This window comes from Tachypleus tridentatus, chromosome 7, assembly GCF_004210375.1.
Source record: "Tachypleus tridentatus isolate NWPU-2018 chromosome 7, ASM421037v1, whole genome shotgun sequence".
In the NCBI taxonomy this organism is placed as follows: Eukaryota; Metazoa; Arthropoda; class Merostomata; order Xiphosura; family Limulidae; genus Tachypleus; species Tachypleus tridentatus.
Window position 1 is genome coordinate 16,035,808 of NC_134831.1, and position 22,424 is coordinate 16,058,231.

The window sequence follows — 22,424 nt, forward strand, 5'->3', positions numbered from 1 at the left end:
GGTATGACTAACTCCAGCAGAGAGAAAGACTTTAAGGTCAACGAGAGAAAATAGTGTCAAACCTAGCAAGACTTAAATCAATTTTTTTAACTAATCGCTTTAAATTGAGAGACAACGTACTTAATTAAAGATTCAAAGTTCTGAGGCCCGACATTGCCAGGTGGTTAAGGTACGCGACTCCTAATCTGAAGGTCGCGGGTTCGAATCTCCGTCACACTAAACATGCTTGTTCTTTCAGCCGTGGAGCGTTATAATGTAAAGTTCAGTTCCATTATTCATTAGTAGCCCAACAGTTGGCGGCGGATGATGATGACTAGATGTCTTCTCTCTAGTCTTACACTGCTAAATTAGGGACGGCTAGCGCAAAATTAAAACAAACAAAGTTCTGAATATAACTTAAACCATTACTGTTTAGTCAGAAAATTACTTCTGGTATCTTCAAACATTTGTACATGTTAATACTTATCTGCATCACATGTATTCCACTACCAGAAATACATCCAAATAAATTTAATTAAAAACGGTACTGCAATAGCATTATATATATACATATATGTGATGCAACAACCTTTTATATATGTGTTTTTGTTTCATTTATGAAAACTGACTTCTACTACTTTTAGATGGGTATTTTAGCTCCTGTGATACATATATATATATATAATGTAAGATTAAATAACCAAATATTTTAAAACTTATTTAGCAAAGTGAAATCATTTGGTTATTGATCATGACATTTTTTTGCTAAATTTCTTGGAGTGTGTGGCACCTATTTTAAAATAAAAGCGTAAATTTTAGTTCACGTAAAGAAAAGAAACCTAATGAGATTTAATTATTTCAGTTTGAACAGTTGAAAAATAAGACAGGAAAAAAACACGCGAGCACATTCAAATAATTCTTTTCACGCTCTGTTATCGTAAAATAAGTAAATAAAATCAAAACACGCTTACTTTCGAATTAATACAACATATCAGCTGCTGTGAAACACCACAGAAATAATTGAAATTTTTTGTAGTGACGCGATCAAAAGATTCACAAACGTCTAAACATGAAAGCACAAACTTCAGTGCTATAGAACGCTAAGCCTTTAATTGTACAGGTAATGTAAGTTTCCCTTCATTAACCAAGAGCAATCAGAGAGATTGTATACCCTCTAAACATAAAAATACAAACTTTAGTGCTATAGAAAGCTCGGCCTCTAATTGTACAGGTAATGTAAGTTTCCCTTTATTAACCAAGAGCAATCAGAGACACTATATACTTTCATTCCATGGATTATTTTCAAAATTGGTTGCGTTTATATTCAATAATATAACGTCACATTTCAACTTCGAAAACTCGAAAGATCTTTCTCAGATCCAGAATGATCAACGATCCGGATCATTTTTTGTAGTATGATGAGGAATCTCAATCCTAATATGTCCATGAAATTTGATACAAATCCGATCACCCTTTTCAGAGGTATTAACTAAAAATTAGGAAAATTATCTATTTTTCAATTTGATAAAAAAGCTTCAAAGTGATCTAGGGGACAGATCCGGGTCAAATTTGGAGTGGATTGTTTCATGCTGACTTCCCATTTTGAGTAAATTTTGTTTTGGTACAACGGCCGATTAGTTTTCGAAAAACACGCGCGGCAACACAAACCCATCTGCAATACCCTCGCCACGTTTTTATACTGTAGGTTTTGTTTTTCTAAGTTCTTCAGTATCGCACCATTCGATAACAAGTCCTTGTTTACGATCTTTTTACACAAAATAGAAGCAGCAAACCAAGTGTTACTTTATTAGTGAGAACTGTTTCTTTCCGATCAGGTTTGCGATAAGGGACTCGTAATGTTTATTGTTCGAAAACTGTAACAGTGGTGTAGGAAGAAGTTTCGAAAAGGGAGTACTTGACCAGACATGAGCCCCCAAGTGGCTCAGCGGTATGTTTGCGGATTTACAACGCTAAAAACCGGGTTTCGATACCCGCGGTGGGCAGAGAAAAGATAACCCATTGAGTAACTTTGTGCTTAATTCAAAATATCAACGACTAGACATGGATATTATAAAATAACCTACAGTTGCTACATAAGTAAAATATGTGAAAGTGAGGTGCTTGATTGGACATGAAGATAATATTATATTTTACAGTTGCTATATAAGACAAATATACATGAGCGTCCTCCCAACACGGAGAACATTACGGGAACTCCCTCCTGGAAAATGAGAGACACAATTCTGTCTTTATCCATCTCGCTATGTACGAGTTTTTAACACTACTTTGCCCGATCTCCTCAGAAAACGTTGCTTTTTCCCGGAGTTCTCCTGTGGCACAGCGAAATATCTGTTGACGTACAACATCAGAAACCGGGTTCCGATACCAGTGATGTGCAAAGCACAGATAGCCCATTGTGTATCTTTGTGATTAATTACAGACAAAAAAACTCTTCCCTGGGAAACTAACTGCGGACACCCATACCAATATGTAAAAGTATGTAGCAACCTCGGTTCCGACGTCTCTGTATGAGACCCTCCAATTTACCTTAATCGTCATAAAGTAATCATTTTACAATCAAGTACATCAAAATTACTTTCAGATCAACATAAGTGCTGAAACAAGCTATGTTTGTTTACCACTTAAAACATTTTAAGAAAGGAAGCTAAGAATAGGTCTTTGTAATGCCACTTTTGCAAATCTACAATTTGCAGTTTAAATATTTGAACTAAAGAATAGCGATATATGTTAAAACAAACTTTGGAAACCAATGGTTATTAGTAAGAAGAACTGTGGAGTTTTCTGTGATTCCTCGTTGGAACTAATGAAATTCATTGCACAGCATGTTTTACACACACATACGTATTACGCATTTTCGTGATTACCCTGGCGATTCCCTGGAACTAAACGTATTCATTACATAGTCTCATTACATGAATGTTGAAGAACTGATCGATTTTAATACATACACGTGTTATTCTGCGCTGTGGTGTTCACTTCACTATTGTACATACATCAAACAGAAGAGTTGTTTCTGAGAAATAGTCACCATCCATTGTAAAAGGTAAGTTTTAATTCTGCTCTTGATTTTTAAATCTGAGGAGAACAGTTTTTACCGCTGTAAATGGGTAATGTATAAATACATTTACGTATGAATCAGCTAATTGAATTTAAAATAGTAAACGTCATTTTTTTTGTTTTGTTCTTGTTCAAAAATATTTCTAGAACTTTGAAATTTGTATATTTATTTTTAATAAAATTAAATTCAATCCGATTTCGGTATAAATAAAACTAAGTCAAGCCTCTCCAAAACTTTCTTTTGCCTCACCCAATTCTCATTCGCAGGTAAAATTTTCAATCAGAACGGAATTTTAAGCGCATTTAAGCGCCGGTAATTCCTAGAGTTTGGGTATAACCATGTAACCATCATTTATTTGCTTCCCCGCCCAGTAGCTCAGCGGTACGCCTGCAGACTCACAACGTTAGAAAGCGGGTTTCGATACCCCTGGTGGAGAAAGCACAGATAGCCCATTGTGTAGCTTTGTACTTAATTATAAACAAACCAACTAATTTGTAACTACTGACCAAAAAGGGATAGCCAAATTAACAACACTCGCTTTGTCCGATTCTTTAAATCGAATAATGGGATTTACTGCCACTTTTATAACCCTCCCAAATCTGAGGATACTTAGCACGTAGCTCGAGTTTGGAATTTTTCGACACGAAGTATGAAATTTTGAAGAATGACAACCACTTGGTTGTCTGGCAAACTCAAAGCCTGAAGAATTAAATTATACCAGAGAAAAAAATACAATGTTCTTTCATGTTGCGAAATTTAACTACATTCAGACTCCTAACATCAACGTTAAAATGTGTGTGTGATTCCCATATATATTACCTTCCCAATTTGATTTTTAACTTGAAGTCTTTGCTCGTATGGTAATAGTGATAGAAAAATATCTAAGGCATAAATTCTTGTTGTTTTTAACTATTAAAACTCGTATAGTGTCCGAATCTTTTCTTTCAAATTCACAATTGCTGTTCTAATGAAAAAAATATAATTGTAAAACTTTAACACGTTGATTAGACTAGTTCTCTTGTTAAAATTAAACACTATTCATTTTAAAATATTTATATTCGATAAAATAAATTACTTCTTTTTTTCTACAGTTTTTTTTACGTTAGAAGATAAAATATAGGAAACATTTCAGTTAACATATTATTTGCAACCAGACAAATGGTAGGTAACGAATATAGAAAGTTTTAAAGACTAAACTAACATCGAAAGACTAGTTTGTCAGAAATTTCCCTTATTAACGACATAAATAGTTTTTCAAAATTTTAAATTAAAGAAGCATTTACACAAAACGTTGTCAAAACACAATAAAGTAATTTTTATTTTAACTCTAAGGTGGTTAACCTCTTGTTACAAACCACTTTGCGAAAATATTTTAATGAGGTTATTTTTTTCCTGAAATATTCTTTAACAAAAGAGAGCCCTCTAGTGGCAGAACGATATGTATACGGACTTGCAACACTGGTAACCGGGTTTTGATACTTGTGGTGGGCAGATAGAGATATCCCATTCTGTAGCTTTATATTTAACTTCAAGCAAAGAAATAAACACACATACACAGAAATAAAAATAAACAAATTTGTTGCCAAAGTCTATATGAATAGAAAGATATTATGGTCTATATTACTATACAGATATAGTTATGACATATCAGATCAAAAAATGTAAGTGTTTCTCTACTTTCCACAAAGGCTGTATTGTGATACGGCTTTTTTATAAGATCAAAACAAATATTTTGTTAAACTATTAGAACAATAGTTGCGATAGACCAACAGAACAATATTCCGGGAATAGCAAGGATATACATAAAGCGAGTTTAGTAGTGATTTTTAAAATAAAAAATAACAAAAACTGATGGAATACTTATTAGACGTTTCATCTTACAAACAAACATTTTCATTATTTTGAAACTACCGGACTTCAGCATCTTTCTGAAGTTTTATTGGATGGAGAATTTTCCACGAAACAATGACTTACCAACAATAGGATATGGCCGAAGCTTCTGTGACGAACTGGTGCCTTGACGTTCAAAGCAAGCGCAGGTTATGGGTCAAACTAGCAGTGAGTTTTGATTATAGAACTCTAGTTTATATTGTTCCATCACGAAATATTATCATAATCAAATCGTGACGTCACCGTGGAAGATACTTTTAGCGTATTCTGATTGTCTCGGTCAGCAGCCAATGAGAATTCGAGTTTGTGTTGGAAGTGGGCACAACAGAAATGTGAAAAGAAAAACTTATGCATCTGAACATTTTTACGCTAATGCATCTCTTCGCTATGTAGTATTCTCACGTGCATGGATTAGCACGTTTATTAATTTGTTTGATATTACGCATATAGTTTGTATTTGTTTTGGAACAGCAACTAACTAAAAGAGATAAGAAACGAGATGGTTAATTAAACAGGCAGGTTATGTATCCTGTAAGGTTTTGTATCCTGCAAAGTATTATATGACAAGTATATTATACAGGTAACAGACAGTCACCCACTAGTAGAGCGCTAAGTCTATGGATTTACAACACTAAAATCAGGGGTTTGATTCCACTTGATGGGCTTAGCAGATAGCCTGAGATGGCTTTGCTAAATGAAAACACACACAGGTGATTACGGATTATATATATTTTCTAATTTGTATGTGTTGCGCTAAAGTTTTTTGCAACAATATTTGTGAATGATTCAAAGACGTGATTTTCTGTCATATTGAACCGTAGCTGTATAAATATGTATATCAATTACTTAGAAACATCTATTTATGAAGGATCTATGCCGAAAAAAAATCCTAAAGTATGGGTATGGTTATTACTTTATAAAGTCATACCATTAGTTCAATAAAACTTGGTAACGAGAGATTTGTCTTGTGAGTATTGCATGAATAGAATATTATTACTGTTGGAATCAAAGGCACCATCGTGCCCATCAAGCTCCTCCATTATCCCAAATTATTTCTATAGCTATCCCTAAAGTACCTAAAAAATGTCGTTAGGATGTCTTCCCGTGGGACACCAAGACGTATGCAAAGTGTGATCCTGTTAGCCTGTTAGTGGAGCTATGCATGGGGTTTGAAACATGGCGTCAACAGGATACAGAGGTAGGCCCAGAAATACAAAGCCCGGACGACTTTCCGTGCGTGTTTTAGCACTTGTTAAGAGGGGTGAGCTAACCATACTTTTATAATTACTCCAAGGGAATTCGTACCTCAAAATAATTAGAATATTTGTCTGTGGTACTTTAGCATCTGTGTTATATTTAGTCTATCTACCTTATGAGTGGAGGTATCAGCACAGATACAAAAATGGTCATGCTGGGATTTCTAACGGAATGAAAATAAGTAAAGTGATGCCCTTAAAAATCCAATGAAATAGTTGGTGTTTGTAACTGTATTCCAGTAAATACTTGGAGCTAATATTCCTACAGTAATTAAAACGAACTAAATATACTTGCTCTTACGAATAATTCTATAAATGTAACGTGTAGAAATTAAGTCTTTTGGATGAGTATCTAAATTCTGCACCTGTGATGGTTTAATATTCTTTCCCAAATGTCTACAAACCGAAAAACACGCTCGTAAAAAATCTTTACCAAATCTGATGTTGACAGTAACTAATTCAGTTATTTTATGTACTAATACTTTATTACGTTCTTTCATCACTGATAGAATACAAGACGAATTGGTCAAGCTGCACACAGATTAGCAATTACCATATAATTAGCATTTACCACATGATATAAAGAGCTTTGCAATTCTGTGCTTTCCCTGCGAATAGTTTAACTCAATTCACATTTTTTTATTTGTTTGTTTCTGCCAGTTTTGTAATTAATATTTTCTGGAACGTTAATTCTTCATGACTTGATAAAATTTTGAATTTTAGACCTTAATTGAAACGATTTCTATATACCTGTTAGTTTAAATTTTCGGTGAAAAACTGATAGTTTGTGATATAGGAAAAGCAGCTATACATCAGTATATAATGTTTTAAGATGTAACGTAGCAAGTCTCTAAACATATGTGGAATGTGGAAAACTGCTTAATTTATTCATTTTTATATTGTTAATATTTTAACGTAAAATTTTCTATAAAATAAAATGTAATATCTTTATTTGTGTGTATCTGAGCTCGCCTATAAAACAGACAAGCCGCAAAACCGCGATCCGTACCTCAACCAGAAAAGAGTGACCAGAAGTTGTTTGAGGACATCGTTGACTGACTGGTTGCCTTTCCTTTTTTCTATCAGGTCTAAATTACGGACGTCTTTGTGTAGCTTTAAAGGAAATTTAAGAAACGAACAATGCGTCTGTGCTTTTCAATGCTTTGTTTTTTTAGTACAAAGTTACACATTGTGTTGTCGTTGTAAGAATCGAACCCAGAACTCTAGTGTTATAAGCCCCTGGTTTTAGCGTACTTAAATTTTCAAATAGACACATAAATAGTAGTTTTTATTTGCGGTTTTGGTGGTTGATTCTCAGTTTTTAATTTGTATCAAAGATAATGTTATGTTTTTTTTATTAAGCTGTATTACGGTTAAACATAATTTATTAAAGTCTGTGATTCTAAGTCCTATAAAGTTCAGTAATAATAATAAGTGTATAAATGTCGGTATGTTTTTTGCACAGTATTCTGAACCTAAAAGTTGAATTAAATAACAAGCTCAGAAATTCCAAAATTCAGGCATAGCAAACTCTAATTTAGCAGTGTAAGACTAGAGGGAAGGCAACTAGTCATCACCACCCACCGCCAACTCTTGGGCTACTCTTACCAACGAATAATGAGATTGACCATCACATTATAACGCCCCCACCGCTGAAAGGGGCGAACATGTTTGGTATGACGGGGATTCGAATCCAAGACCCTCAGATTACGAATCAAGGACTTTAACCACCTTGCCGAGAAAAGTTAGATGTTCATAAAAAGTAAAATGTTGTGATGTTCAAGGTATCAAAACTTCTGGTTTTAAATCACTCGAAAGCCTATAATTATCATTTTGTCTTATCTCTTTCTTCTTCCAATAATTTTAATAGAAATCAGCATCGAAAATGTTTTCACCTTATTTGTCTTCGTCTGGAATCCTCATCTTACTGAATTATCTAACAAAACATCCTGTTATAGAAGAGATAACTCTAAACTAAGTTACTGATTCTTCACATTTGGAATCCTCATCTTACTGAATTATCTAACAAAACATCCGGTTATAGAAGAGATAACTCTAATCTAAATTACTGATTCTTCACATTTGGAATCCTCATCTTACTGAATTATCTAACAAAACATCCGGTTATAGAAGAGATAACTCTAAACTAAGTTACTGATTCTTCACATTTGGAATCCTCATCTTACTGAATTATCTAACAAAACATCCGGTTATAGAAGAGATAACTCTAAATTAAGTTACTGATTCTTCACATTTGGAATCCTCATCTTACTGAATTATCTAACAAAACATCCGGTTATAGAAGAGATAACTCTAAATTAAGTTACTGATTCTTCACATTTGGAATCATCATCTTACTGAATTATCTAACAAAACATCCGGTTATAGAAGAGATAACTCTAAACTAAGTTACTGATTCTTCACATTTGGAATCATCATCTTACTGAATTATCTAACAAAACATCCGGTTATAGAAGAGATAACTCTAAACTAAGTTATTCTTCACATTTGGAATCCTCATCTTACTGAATTATCTAACAAAACATCCGGTTATAGAAGAGATAACTCTAAACTAAGTTATTCTTCACATTTGGAATCCTCATCTTACTGAATTATCTAACAAAACATCCGGTTATAGAAGAGATAACTCTAAACTAAGTTACTGATTCTTCACATTTGGAATCCTCATCTTACTGAATTATCTAACGAAACATCCGGTTATAGAAGAGATAACTCTAAACTAAGTTACTGATTCTTCACATTTGGAATCCTCATCTTACTGAATTATCTAACAAAACATCCGGTTATAGAAGAGATAACTCTAAATTAAGTTACTGATTCTTCACATTTGGAATCCTCATCTTACTGAATTATCTAACAAAACATCCGGTTATAGAAGAGATAACTCTAAACTAAGTTATTCTTCACATTTGGAATCCTCATCTTACTGAATTATCTAACAAAACATCCGGTTATAGAAGAGATAACTCTAAACTAAGTTACTGATTCTTCACATTTGGAATCCTCATCTTACTGAATTATCTAACAAAACATCCGGTTATAGAAGAGATAACTCTAAACTAAGTTACTGATTCTTCACATTTGGAATCCTCATCTTACTGAATTATCTAACAAAACATCCGGTTATAGAAGAGATAACTCTAAATTAAGTTACTGATTCTTCACATTTGGAATCCTCATCTTACTGAATTATCTAACAAAACATCCGGTTATAGAAAAGATAACTCTAAATTAAGTTACTGATTCTTCACATTTGGAATCATCATCTTACTGAATTATCTAACAAAACATCCGGTTATAGAAGAGATAACTCTAAACTAAGTTATTCTTCACATTTGGAATCCTCATCTTACTGAATTATCTAACAAAACATCCGGTTATAGAAGAGATAACTCTAAACCAAGTTATTCTTCACATTTGGAATCCTCATCTTACTGAATTATCTAACAAAACATCCGGTTATAGAAGAGATAACTCTAAACTAAGTTATTCTTCACATTTGGAATCCTCATCTTACTGAATTATCTAACAAAACATCCGGTTATAGAAGAGATAACTCTAAACTAAGTTACTGATTCTTCACATTTGGAATCCTCATCTTACTGAATTATCTAACGAAACATCCGGTTATAGAAGAGATAACTCTAAACTAAGTTACTGATTCTTCACATTTGGAATCCTCATCTTACTGAATTATCTAACAAAACATCCGGTTATAGAAGAGATAACTCTAAACTAAGTTACTGATTCTTCACATTTGGAATCCTCATCTTACTGAATTATCTAACAAAACATCCGGTTATAGAAGAGATAACTCTAAACTAAGTTACTGATTCTTCACGTCTTATTCTTACTCATTCTTTACACACACACGTTAGAGAAAAATAAATAACGTAAGATTTACATTCATAACTCTATGCGTAAGAAGTTCGAGATGTAGTAATAAAATACACTGAAATAGAGTTATGAAAAAAAACGTACACTTTGTTTTTTAGCGCCACGTGTCTCGATTACAAAACATAACACTAAATGATGTCTTCTACAAAGACACCCCAGACTTTCATAAACACGGAAGATACGAAACGAACTCCATTTGATGACTAATTGAAAATAAAATTCTGTGTATGTTTTTTCCAGAGATTTGTGATGACGTAGTGCTAAGTAATTTAATGTCCTCTGTTAAGTAACTGCAATAATGAACCCGTTTATTAAAATATAAAAGTAATTTATATTTAAAATGGTAATCTATGTAAAACTTCAAAGAGACCAGTGAGTTAGTATAGCCTAAGGATCGTCCATCGTACCACATGTTCATATTTTGGTCCATCAGGAAATCGTTTCATTATATACCAAATTCAACGACATTTCAGTTTTTTTTTTGTTTTTTTAACCTTCAAAAATATTTTATTTCTTAGCATTCCTTGAAAAATCTAGGCTTTTGATGAAGAAAATTTAAAATTATTTCAAGTGGATCATAATTTATAAGATCTCAAAGTTTTATGAAAGAGTAATAACTTATAAATTATTAATTTTAGTTTGTAGGATAAGAATATAATAACATATCCCTGAGCATACAATAAAGATGGCGTTATTTTATAATGCCGACTTAACTTCAACACAAATTTGATAAATATTTGAACACAGTATAGATTACGTGTAAATTATTTCAAACGGCGAAATGTTAAGAAGTTTTGATGAAGTTCAATACCCAACAATATGCATTAACGAATAGTTTTCAAAATTACAAGTTTGTGTTTATGAAATTACAAAGCTTAGATTATTGTTTGAAATTCTAAACTTGGAAATTATCGTGTATATATTATTCCAAAAAAAATTATGCTTCGTCATATGTAAGATTTGGTTTTCGACGTGAATAACGTTTGATTATATTCTGATTACAATTCAGAAAATAAACATGAAACTTTAATTCCTACTAACTCTGTTATTAAATCAAAATAACAGCACGTATTTTTTCCCGATGTGGCGAAACAAAATATAAAAGAAATAATAATAATTTCTTTTCGTATCAATAGAAAAAGAAGGCAAAACGGTTATGGATGTTCTGGACTTTGATTACCAATCTTTTCAAATTGGTTAATGAAATGTGTAAGCACAGTTTGGAGTTTTTTTCGTACTTATACTGAGACCAGTGCAAAGTTTGCATAAAGAGATGAAAATAAGTCCTCCCAATGGGTCAGCGGTAATTTTATAAACTTACGACACTAGAATTTAGGGCTCGTTTCTCCGCATTCAACGGATCGCAGACAGCCCATTGTGTAAGTTTGTATTAAGCAACAACGTTACATGTAAATAAATTCAGTAAATGAAGCGCAAGATAAACATTAGTAAACAATAATGATGTTGTACACGTAGTGTAATATAAAAGTTAGTTTGCATTACGCGAGGATTATTTGAACAGTTATACTACGTTTTCGTTCGTTTGTACTTAAGCACAAAGCTACGTAGTGAGTTATTCTGTGCTGTTCCCACCATCAGAAAACGATTTCTAGCATTGTAAGTCCGTAGACTTGCCGCTGGGAGGCGTTACACCACCTTCTCGCACGCAAGCAATATGCACTCGACAACGAAATAGAAGTTAACTGTGTGTATTATGTATGAAAGACAGCGAAGATACTCCAGTGAATGGACCAGGTGAAATAAATGGAATCAGTATTCTTGAATAAATGTATCCTCAACTAAGGTTTACTTTTATTTGTATTACGAAAACTGAGTCCATTACAAAGTAAAGATAATCCCGTTTCATAGTGAACATTTGATTCTTAGAAGAGAATAGATTTCAATAAGATACATTTATTTAAAAAAATTCTCTTTTAACAAGTGTTTTTTACTCGTCAGAATAAATTTTTATTAACTTCGAAGGTTTCAAAATTGGAATTATAACGTAACCCCTTCTTACCCTGATGGTTCAGCGGTAAACTTGAGGATTTATTGTTTTTGAATTTCGCGCAAAGTTACACTAGGGCTATCTGCGCTAGCCGTCCCTAATTTAGCAGTGTAAGACTAGAGGGAAGGCAACGAATAGTGGGATTGACCGTAACATTATAACGACCCCACGGCTGAAAGGGCGAGCATGTTTGGTATGAGGGGGATTCGAACCCATGACCCTCATATTATGAGTTGAGTATTTTAACCACCTGGCCATGTTGGGCCCCAGGAAGTTATCCATTCTATTTCACACAATGGTTAAATAACGATTTTGTACTTTTTTATGTGCACATTCTACAAAGTGATGAAAAAAAATAGGAACACGTTTTTAGTGTGTTTTTCTCCTTTTATTTTGCAACTAAAAATCTACTAATATTTAAAAAAATCGTTGAAAATGTGCTTCTGATAACTTAAGTTTAAACAATGACGAAAATGCTTATTTATACGCACCCCGCTGTATAGCAGTATGTCTATGCATTTACAACGCTGAAAGCAAGGTTTCTATTCCCCTCGGTGGGCTCAGCAGATAGCCCAAGGTGGCTTTGCTATAGGAAAAACATACATACGCTTGTTTATAATTGCTAAGTGCTGAACTAGTTTTAAAATCTAAATATCACAACACTTGGTAGACAGTGTATCGAACTAAATCCAAAAATTTCACTGAATTTATCCACCACCCAACGTGGCCCGGGCATGGCCAGGTGGTTCAGACGCTCAACTCATAATCTGAGGGTTGAGGGTTCGAATCCTCGTCACACCAAATATGCTTGCCCTTTCGGTCGTGGAGGCGTTATAACGTGCGGTCAATCACACTATTCGTTAGTAAAAGAGTATCCCAAGTGTTGGCGGTGGGTAGTGATGACAAGCTGCCTTCCCTCTAGTCTTACACTGCTAAATTAGGGACGGCCAGCGCAGATATCCCTTGTGTAGCTTTGCGCGAAGTTCAAAAACAAACAAACAAACCACCCAGCGATGTTGCTGAAAATACTGATCATGAGTTTATCGTATGTGTTGTTTGTTTTTTAGCCTTATGCAGTCTTAAGATAGCTATTACGATAGATGTTTGTACAATAACAAATATAGACTCAATTCTCTGTTTTGTTAGTTCCTTCTGTTAAGGTTGGAGAATACATCAGAAATTGATGTGAGTTGTACCAGTGACGTCAGTAACCTAAACTATCCGCGGGAAAATAACAACCTGACGTTCTACACCAAATACATCAAGTGACAAAAAGAGCATTAAACTAGTGCTGTCAAATCAATGAGAAATATTTTTCTTAGCTTTGAAAGAATTTTGATGGAGAGAACAAACGAAAATACAAAATTAAAAAAAAAGAAGAAAAGTTTGCTCTTAGTAAGCGATTAAGAGGAAGGATGAGAAATATTTTACTGTTCAGAAGACAAGTTTCGAGAGAAAAAACAAAAGATTTGAAAGAAGAAAATGGACAACGTTGTAAGTATTGCCCCTATATTTCATCAATATCTTTAAACGACCATTTCTTACACTACATTTTTTTTTTAAATTCGGAAATAAATTCAACCATTAATCTTGTGTTTAAATCAATTCTTCTCTAACAATTACATTTTTTTTAAATTTTGTATTTCTTTATTCGTTTGGTGTTAAGCGAAAAGCTGCAAAATAAGCCTTTTATTCTCTGTTTGTGTTCGCGTATTTTTCTTACAGGAAAACCACATCGGGCTATCTGCTGTGTCCACTGAGGAAAATCAAACCCCTGATTTTAGGGCTGTAAATCAGTAAACGTACCGCTAGCCCAGTGGAGATCTGTTCTCTATGACCAATGGGTATCGAATCCCGATTTATGGCGTTATAATCTGTCAGCCAGCAGAGTGACATTTTGATTTGGCGTTGTCATTTATATTTCGAAACGTGCAATATTTTTTTTCATCGCAAACATGGTGTTTGAATTAAATAATGACGGTACGACTGTGGCGATCAGATAATAATCATTACTGTATGTTGGTGACAGGAACGAGTTCATAACATCTTCCTGTTATTGATCGTATTTATATTCAAGTTAATACATGAGGGCTCTGAGTTTTAGTGTTCTGAAGACTGTCATTGGCCCGGCATGGCCAGGATGTTAAGGCACTCGACTTGTAATCTGAGGGTCGTGGGTTCGAATCCTCGTCACACCAAACATACTCCCCCTTTCAGCCAGAGGGGGCATTATAATGTGTCGATCAATCCCACTATTCGTTGGTAAAAGAATAGCCCAAGAGTTGGCGGTGGGTGGTGATGACTAGCTGCCTTTTCTCTAGTCTTACACTGCTAATTTGCGCGAAATTCAAAACAAACAAACAATCCAACCGAATACTCCATGAATCCTCTGTAGGTGGCAACATCAGTGCTATCTATGTTCTGTGTGTGTGTGTGTGCTTTCTTATAGCAAAGCCACATAGGGCTAACTGCTGAGTCCACCGAGGGGAATCGAACCTCTGATTTTAGCTTTGTAAATCCGTAGACTTACCGCTGTAATAGCGGGGGACTGTTATGTTCTAGTTGTGTGCTTTAACGTAGAATGCCGATTCTGTTTGATGAGGTAATTTTTGTTCGTCCATAGAGCAGCTTGTGGCAGCTTCTGGACGGCTGTTACAGATTGCTCTCGTGTAGCTTTGTACGAAATTCAGAAACAAGCAAACAAGACTGTCATTTGAGTGCGTTCATCAAACGTCTTATAACTGTTGGCGGATTTCTTGCGTTTCAAAGATAGTGACGTAACTTCGAGCCTACCAGAACAATCAAAGAGAATTTTTACAATTAAAACAAAGGCAGCAGTCCTGGAAGTCAGGCAATGCAATATTATATCATAATATCACCAAAATAGAAAAGAAAAGCCATCCTCAGTAACTTAACAACTGACAAGAAAAAAATTCTACCAGAAGACAAAGGTAATCATAGACAGAGAAGAATACACCACCGGATTCCAAAGTCATCTTGAATATGGTCACCACTACAAAAAAAAACAAGTCTAATTTCACAGCTAACACAAAGAAAAAATCAGAAACATCCTCTCCCAATAAAACTGGAAAAGACCTCAGAATATTGGATGAAAACAGTCCAATAACTACTACTACTCTATAACATTATCATGCGCATCTGTGGCCAACCTAAGCTTCATAAGTTAGAGCAAGAAAATACATCTTTGTTACTTAGTCAACTGCAGCTAGATACATTGTAGATTCAATATAACCACTGAAGAGGTTATAAAAGCAGCCCCAATAATCACGTAAGAAAGTGAAACCATGCATTTACGATGCATGTTACTTATTATGGGGGCGTGGCATGGTCTGGTGGTTAGGATGCTCGAGTGCTAAGTTGTGGGTTGCGGATTCGAATCCCTGTCGCATCGAACACGTTCTCCCTGTCAGTAATGGAGGTATTATAACATTTGGTCAATTCCACTATTCGTTGGTAAAAGAGTAGCTCAAGAGCTGGTGGTAGGTGATATTGACTAGCTTCCTTCCCTCTAGTCTATTAGTACTAAATTATGGAAGGTTAGCGCAGTTAGCACTTGTATGGCTTTACACGTAATTCAAAACAAACTAAACTTATTAGGATGAGTGTTCTGTTCGCGTTAAACTGGAGTTTAGTCCTTTACCTAATATATGCACTTCGTCAACTAACTTCCGCAAGAGGTCGTAATTAAGCATAAAGCAACACAATGGGCTATATGTGCTCTATCCAGTATTGGTATCGAAACTCGCTTTTTAGCGTTATAAGTCCCCAAACATACCGCTGTGCCACTGGAGAGGGAGAACGTGACATTTGATTAAGGTGATCATGATATTGTTTTGTGAAGCTGGTGTTAAGATGCCTTTAGTTTTGAGAATCGATATGTGTTAGTTACATTATGTGAATTTCCTTAGTTCATAAGTTTGTGTTGGAATAGTTGTGTGTATTCTGATGGATTATTTGTGTCTGTTGTAATATTTGTTGAATTGTTGGTGTTGACTGCTGCTAATAAAAATCATTTCCAAACATTCTCAATCCTTAATTTATTATTTACAGTATCACAAAGTGTTGACACTTTGTTTCTTATTTGATTTTTTTTTTGTATCTTACGTACTCACAGCAAAAGTACAGAAGAAACACATAATAATCTCTATATGCATTGAAGTTTAATTTCAAATTGACAGACTGAGGTGTGGTAACTGGAAAACAATCACCACCATTAACTATCAAACTACTGTTTTTTCAAATTTTGGCCTAGCATGGCCAAGTGGTCAGGGTGTTTGACTAGCAATTTAAGGGTCGCGGGTTCGAACCCCCATCAGACCAAACATGCTCGCCTTTTTATTCATGAAGAAGCTATAATGTGATGATCAATCCAACTATTCGTTTGCGAAAGAGTATCCTAAGAGTTGGTTGTGGGTGGATATTATTAGCTGCCTTCCCTCTAGTCTTATACTGCTAAATTAGGAACGGCTAGCACAGACAGCCTTCGTGTAGCTTTGCGGGAAATTCAACACAAGCAAACAAACCTAGATCTTAACGTTGAAATTCTTGAACTAACTGTTAACTCACCAGAGGACAGTAGTAGAGAGCAACTAAAAACATATGTTAATGATATAGTACCGGAAGACACCTTTTCACTTCAAAAAAAATCTATCTCTTCTCAGGAGAACATGTTGTAAAAGAAATACTAATATATTACAATTACAAGAGCTCTGCATGATCAGGTAGTTAAGGCGCTTGACTTGTAATCTGAGAGTCGCAGATTCAAATACCCGTCAGACCAAACATACATGCCCTTTCAGCCGCGGGGGCGCTATAACATTCGTTTAATCCCACTATTCGTGGGTAAAATAGTAGCCCAAGAGTTGGCAGTAGGTGGTGATAACTAACTGCTTTCCCTTTATTCATACACTGCTAAACTAGGGACGGCTAGCGCGGATAGCCCTCCCGTAGCTTTGCACAAAATTCAAAACCCAAGAAACAATACAATTGCAACTTTGAAGACAATCTCTTCTGAATAGTTTCAAATATCCCCTTTAATAGAAAAATAAAATCCTAGTACATGAATTATGAACGTAAAATCCCTCTTAGTAAGAATCAATGAACTAAAAATATATAAGTGTGCAATTAATGAAAATTGCACACATATATTTTTAGTTGCATAATTGTACTTTCAATCTAAAACACAGTAGCAAATTATTGTAGTGTGAAAGGTTCAGGTATTTCTATAATGACACATATGAACAATAATTGGTAGTATTCATAACTAAATCTCACTGAACAATCAAGTCCCTCCGACGGTACAACGGTAATTTTATGAAATTACAACGCTGTAAAGATGAGTTTTGATTTCTGCTTTAGAAAATAAAATAACAAACAGAAGTTACAAATCATATGGATTCTCACACGTCTATCACAGGAACCCTGGTTTTAACAACACATATGGGTCGAGCACAGTCTAATGGTTGCAATGTCGGGCTCCAGCTCAAACTGTGGTCCGACGTTCGAGATGTCATGCCACTCAACACACTCTCCAATAATCATCAGTAGACACAGTAGTGGTGATTCCACTTATTAGGCTCTAAGGACCGGACTAAGTCTCCGTAGCATGGAATGTTACGGGTTGAATACTTTCTCTCTGATCACTATTTGAGAATTATGGAATGCTATAGATGAATTCTAGATGCATATGTGAAATATTGGTTTATTAGCTGGAGTCCCTTCCCCTGTACGAAAGATATGTAAATTCATGATTATATTGAAAAGCTATTTTAGGACATGAAAAGTTGCTTCCTTTGTATATAATAATATGTCCTGCCCTGGCCAGGGGGTTTGTGGCGTTCGACTCGTTATCTGAGGTTCGTGGGTTCGAATCCTTATCATACCAAACATGCTCGCCCTATCAGTCGTGGGAGCGTTATAATGTCACGGTAAATCTCACTATTCGTTGGTAAAAGAGTAGCCCATGAGTTGGCGGTGGGTGGTGATGACTAGCTGCCTTCCCTTTAGTCTTACACGGTTAAATTACGGACGGCTAGCGCAGATAGCCTTTGAGTAGTTTTGCGTGAAATTAAGAAAACAAAAAATAAACAAATATAATAATATAAAACGCAAGAACACCCGTAAAGACTGCAAAACAGTGAACACGAAATCACATCTTTCCATGTATCTTTGCACGAACTCAATAAACCTTGTTGAATTTGGTGACGATCCATCAAGAGGGGATGAAGTAATGGTAAAAACGCGAAAACGCCTATAACGACTGCAAAACGCAAAATGCAAAACTTGATTTTGTTTGTATCTTCCCATGCACCCAGTGAACGTCCATACAAGATTTGGTGAAGATTCATCCGAACCCTGCGAAGTAATTACGTGGACATACAACAGACAGTACTATAATATTTATATAGCTGCCCTTAGCATTGTAAGTGTGTAAACGTACTGATGACCTACTGGGATATAAAAGGAACGTTCAAAATATTCAAGTACATCAAACCATGTTTTCTTAATCAGCATGCACGTTTATACGCTTTCCCGGCAAACATGATGTTTCGTAGAAACATGCATGTCGATTAAAAAAACATGATTTAATATAGTTGAAATTTTGAATGTTTCTGTTGTAGCCCAGTAAGTCATTGGTAAGTTTACGCACTTACAACACTAAAATGCGGCGTTCGATTTCTATTGTGAACAGAGTACATCTAACACACTTTGTAGCATTTCTCTAAGAAAACAATAACAAAGTCTTAGCACTCTTGTTAACGTCAATTGATTTGATTTCTTAATTAATAAATTTATTTTAACATTGGACGAAAATTATAATTCATACATTTTTACCTAGAGAAAAAAAGAATACTATTTGTACTCTCGCGGCTTCGCAGAAACTGTTCTGGTAGACATTTGTTGCATAGACTTTGTTAAAACTAAGCGATCATAAACTAGGAATGTAAGTCTGATTTATTGCAAAATATTTTATGTATTTAAACTTTTCACGACTGTTTTATAAAGCCCGGCATGGCCAAGTGGCTAGGGTACCAAACATACACGCCATTTCAGCCGTGGGAGCGTTATAATGTTACTACCAATCCCATTATCTGTTGGTAAAAGAGTAGCCCAAGAGTTGGCGGTGATTGCCTTTTTGTAGCTTTGCGCGAAATTCAAAACAAGTCTAACTAGCAATATTCCAAATCGCCGATAGAAAAAAATCAAAGAAGCTAACAACAAAGTTAGTAAGAGGTAAGATTCCAAGTACTTGAACCCACACCACCCTGGATGTTCTTCATAAATCCTTAGCCCGGCATAGCTAGGCGGTTAAGGCGCTCGAATCCCCGTCAAACCAAACATGCTCGCCCTTTCAGCCGTGGGGGGTGTCATAACGTGACCGTCAATACTACTACTCGTTGGTAAAACAGTAGCCCAAGAGTTGGCGGTGGGTGGTGATAACTAGCTGCCTTCCCTCTAGTCTTACTCTGTGAAATTAGGGACGGCTAGCTCAGATAGCCTTCGCGTAGCTTTGCGCGAAATTTAAAATAAACAGACTAGTATTAACTGGTTTCGAGATTAACCTATTGTAATGCCAGAATATTAATGTAAATTTACCGGCTTAAAACAAAGAAGCCTGGACGGAATTATTGCTAGAGTAGAGGAATACTCAGTTGAGCACAAACGTAGCGTTAATCAGTTTTGGCTCTCAAAAATAGGACAATGTATCGTTACCAACGGACACAAGCAATTTTTGACAGAACAATGAAAAATAATATTCTACATAGGTCCACCAAATCTAATCAAAATCCAATCGTTTTTCACTAAGTTGTAGAGACAAAATACTGTGAAAAATCGATTGCCATGTTAACAGATAAGAATTTTACTTTCGTGACCTTGTTGTGACGTTGACTTTTGACCCTGACCGTTCAAAACTTCTAAGTTGGCTTATAGTCCAAATGTATGCCAACTTTCATTCAAATCCTTTAAGGCATTTTCGACAAATCTCACTGGCAAACACAAACATGAGTAAAAACGTAACTTCTATCACCTTATTGAATTGTACACGTGGCTACATATGAGAAAATCAGCGTACAGCATTTTTGAAGCAGAAAATATTACAATTAACAATATTTCTTGAAAAACAATAAGAGTCTCTCTTTCCTAGAGCCCCCGCTAGTAGAGAGGTATTGCCCCCCGCTAGTACAGCGGGATGTCCACGGATTTAAACCGCTATGATCAGGGGATCGATTCCCTTCGGTGGGCTCAGCAGATAGCCCGATGTGGCTTTGGTATAAGAAAACACACACACACACTTTCCTAGAAATTAATAACTATTCTCTTTCTCTTGTATTGATGGAAAACGAAAAACTGAATAGATAGAAGAAAAAACAAATATAACAGGTTAATATAATGCCGTGATGGGTAAAAAGCAAAGGGAATAGGTTTTTCTATTATCTTAACAAAATAGTTTATTGTGTATATAGTGTCATATAGCTTGTAAAAAGCTTTAAGCAACAAATACGAAACTGAACTAACCCTGTTATCAGTATGAAGATTTTTATTATGGCAAAGAACTATGTTTTCAGCTAGTGAATGGGTAATTTAAACGGCTTATCTCTCCAATCGATTTTGTTTGTTTGTTTTGGAATTTCGCACAAAGCTACTCGAGGGCTATCTGTGCGAGCCGTCCCTAATTTAGCAGTGTAAGACTAGAGGGAAGGCAGCTAGTCATCACCACCTACCGCCAACTCTTGGGCTACTCTTTTACCAACGAATAGTAGGATTGACCGTCACATTATAACGCCCCCACAGCTGGGAGGGCGAGCATGTTTGGCGCGACGCGGGCGCGAAACCGCGACCCTCGGATTACGAGTCGCACGCCTTACGTGCTTGGCCATGCCAGGCCCTCTCCAATCGAACTGCTGTATTTATGTTTACTTTTGGCCAGGCGGTGCAAACTCATTTAAACATTTTTAATGGTAACAGTTGAACAGCTCAAATATTAATCATTGTTATCAGAGCATGTGTAACACACGTTCCTTTTTATTTTAATATATGGTTTTGTATCTTTGAGAAAAACAGGACAAATTCGACTTTCATAAAGGAAAATGTCTGAGGAATAATTAGGGTGTTCAACATAATTTTATACTTTTTTAAATAAAATTGTTTGTACGTCAATTTTCCCAGTCAAATTTCATAATTATCTGGTAATCATGTTTTGGCAACTAACAGTAGCATTTAAGTGAGATATAAATGGCATAACGTACATAACATTAACTTTTTCAGTTATCAGGAATAACACAGTAAAATATTAGTTCATTTACTATAAGGCAGTTTTTAGAAGTTATATGTAAAAAAGTTATTTCCCAAATGAAGTCCTAAATTTCTTATCAGTAAGACCGAACCATGTAATTATATTTCTTATCAGTAAGACCGAACCATGTAATTATATTTCTTATCAGTAAGACCGAACCATGTAATTATATTTCTTATCAGTAAGACCGAACCATGTAATTATATTTCTTATCAGTAAGACCGAACCATGTAATTATATTTCTTATCAGTAAGACCGAACCATGTAATTATATTTCTTATCAGTAAGACCGAACCATGTAATTATATTTCTTATCAGTAAGACCGAACCATGTAATTATATTTCTTATCAGTAAGACCGAACCATGTAATTATATTTCTTATCAGTAAGACCGAACCATGTAATTATATTTCTTATCAGTAAGACCGAACCATGTAATTATATTTCTTATCAGTAAGACCGAACCATGTAATTATATTTCTTATCAGTAAGACCGAACCATGTAATTATATTTCTTATCAGTAAGACCGAACCATGTAATTATATTTCTTATCAGTAAGACCGAACCATGTAATTATATTTCTTATCAGTAAGACCGAACCATGTAATTATATTTCTTATCAGTAAGACCGAACCATGTAATTATATTCTCAACTGGTTGACTTTGCCAGAAGGTCTTTTTCTTCAACAATCTATCGGGAGATATTAATTTTCCTACTACGTATAATTTATGTATATATATCCTAAATCCTAAATAAAACATTAAAATTATTATCAGCAAGGCTAGACGATGTATTTTGATTGATTTTGCCTGAAGGACTTTTTTTCCAACCATCTTTCAAATCATTAATGTTCGTACAAGCAAACATAGAAGTAAATATTTCTCTGTCATTTCTTTGTAAACTATAAATATAGTAAAGAAGTTCCTTTATACTTAGAATTGGCTTTATGTTTGCAAAGTAGCTAAAAAGGTCCAGT

At 34.9% G+C, this 22,424-nt stretch overlaps 1 protein-coding gene and 1 long non-coding RNA gene across 3 annotated transcripts in view; one reads left to right on the forward strand and one right to left on the reverse strand.

Moving 5' to 3' along the window:
- Positions 1–5,129, reverse strand: part of LOC143255197 (uncharacterized) — a 32,062-nt gene extending 26,933 nt beyond the window's left edge. For both annotated transcript variants that reach the window (XM_076510470.1, XM_076510469.1), the window contains exon 1: positions 5,033–5,129. The gene's annotated coding sequence lies outside the window, so the exon portion shown is untranslated. The remainder of the gene's footprint in view (positions 1–5,032) is intronic.
- On the forward strand, positions 2,976–14,057 carry LOC143255198 (uncharacterized). The gene is made up of 3 exons (XR_013030465.1): positions 2,976–3,043; positions 13,277–13,624; positions 13,856–14,057. It is a non-coding gene; the product is annotated as an uncharacterized LOC143255198 (long non-coding RNA).
- Positions 14,058–22,424: the final 8,367 nt, after the last annotated feature.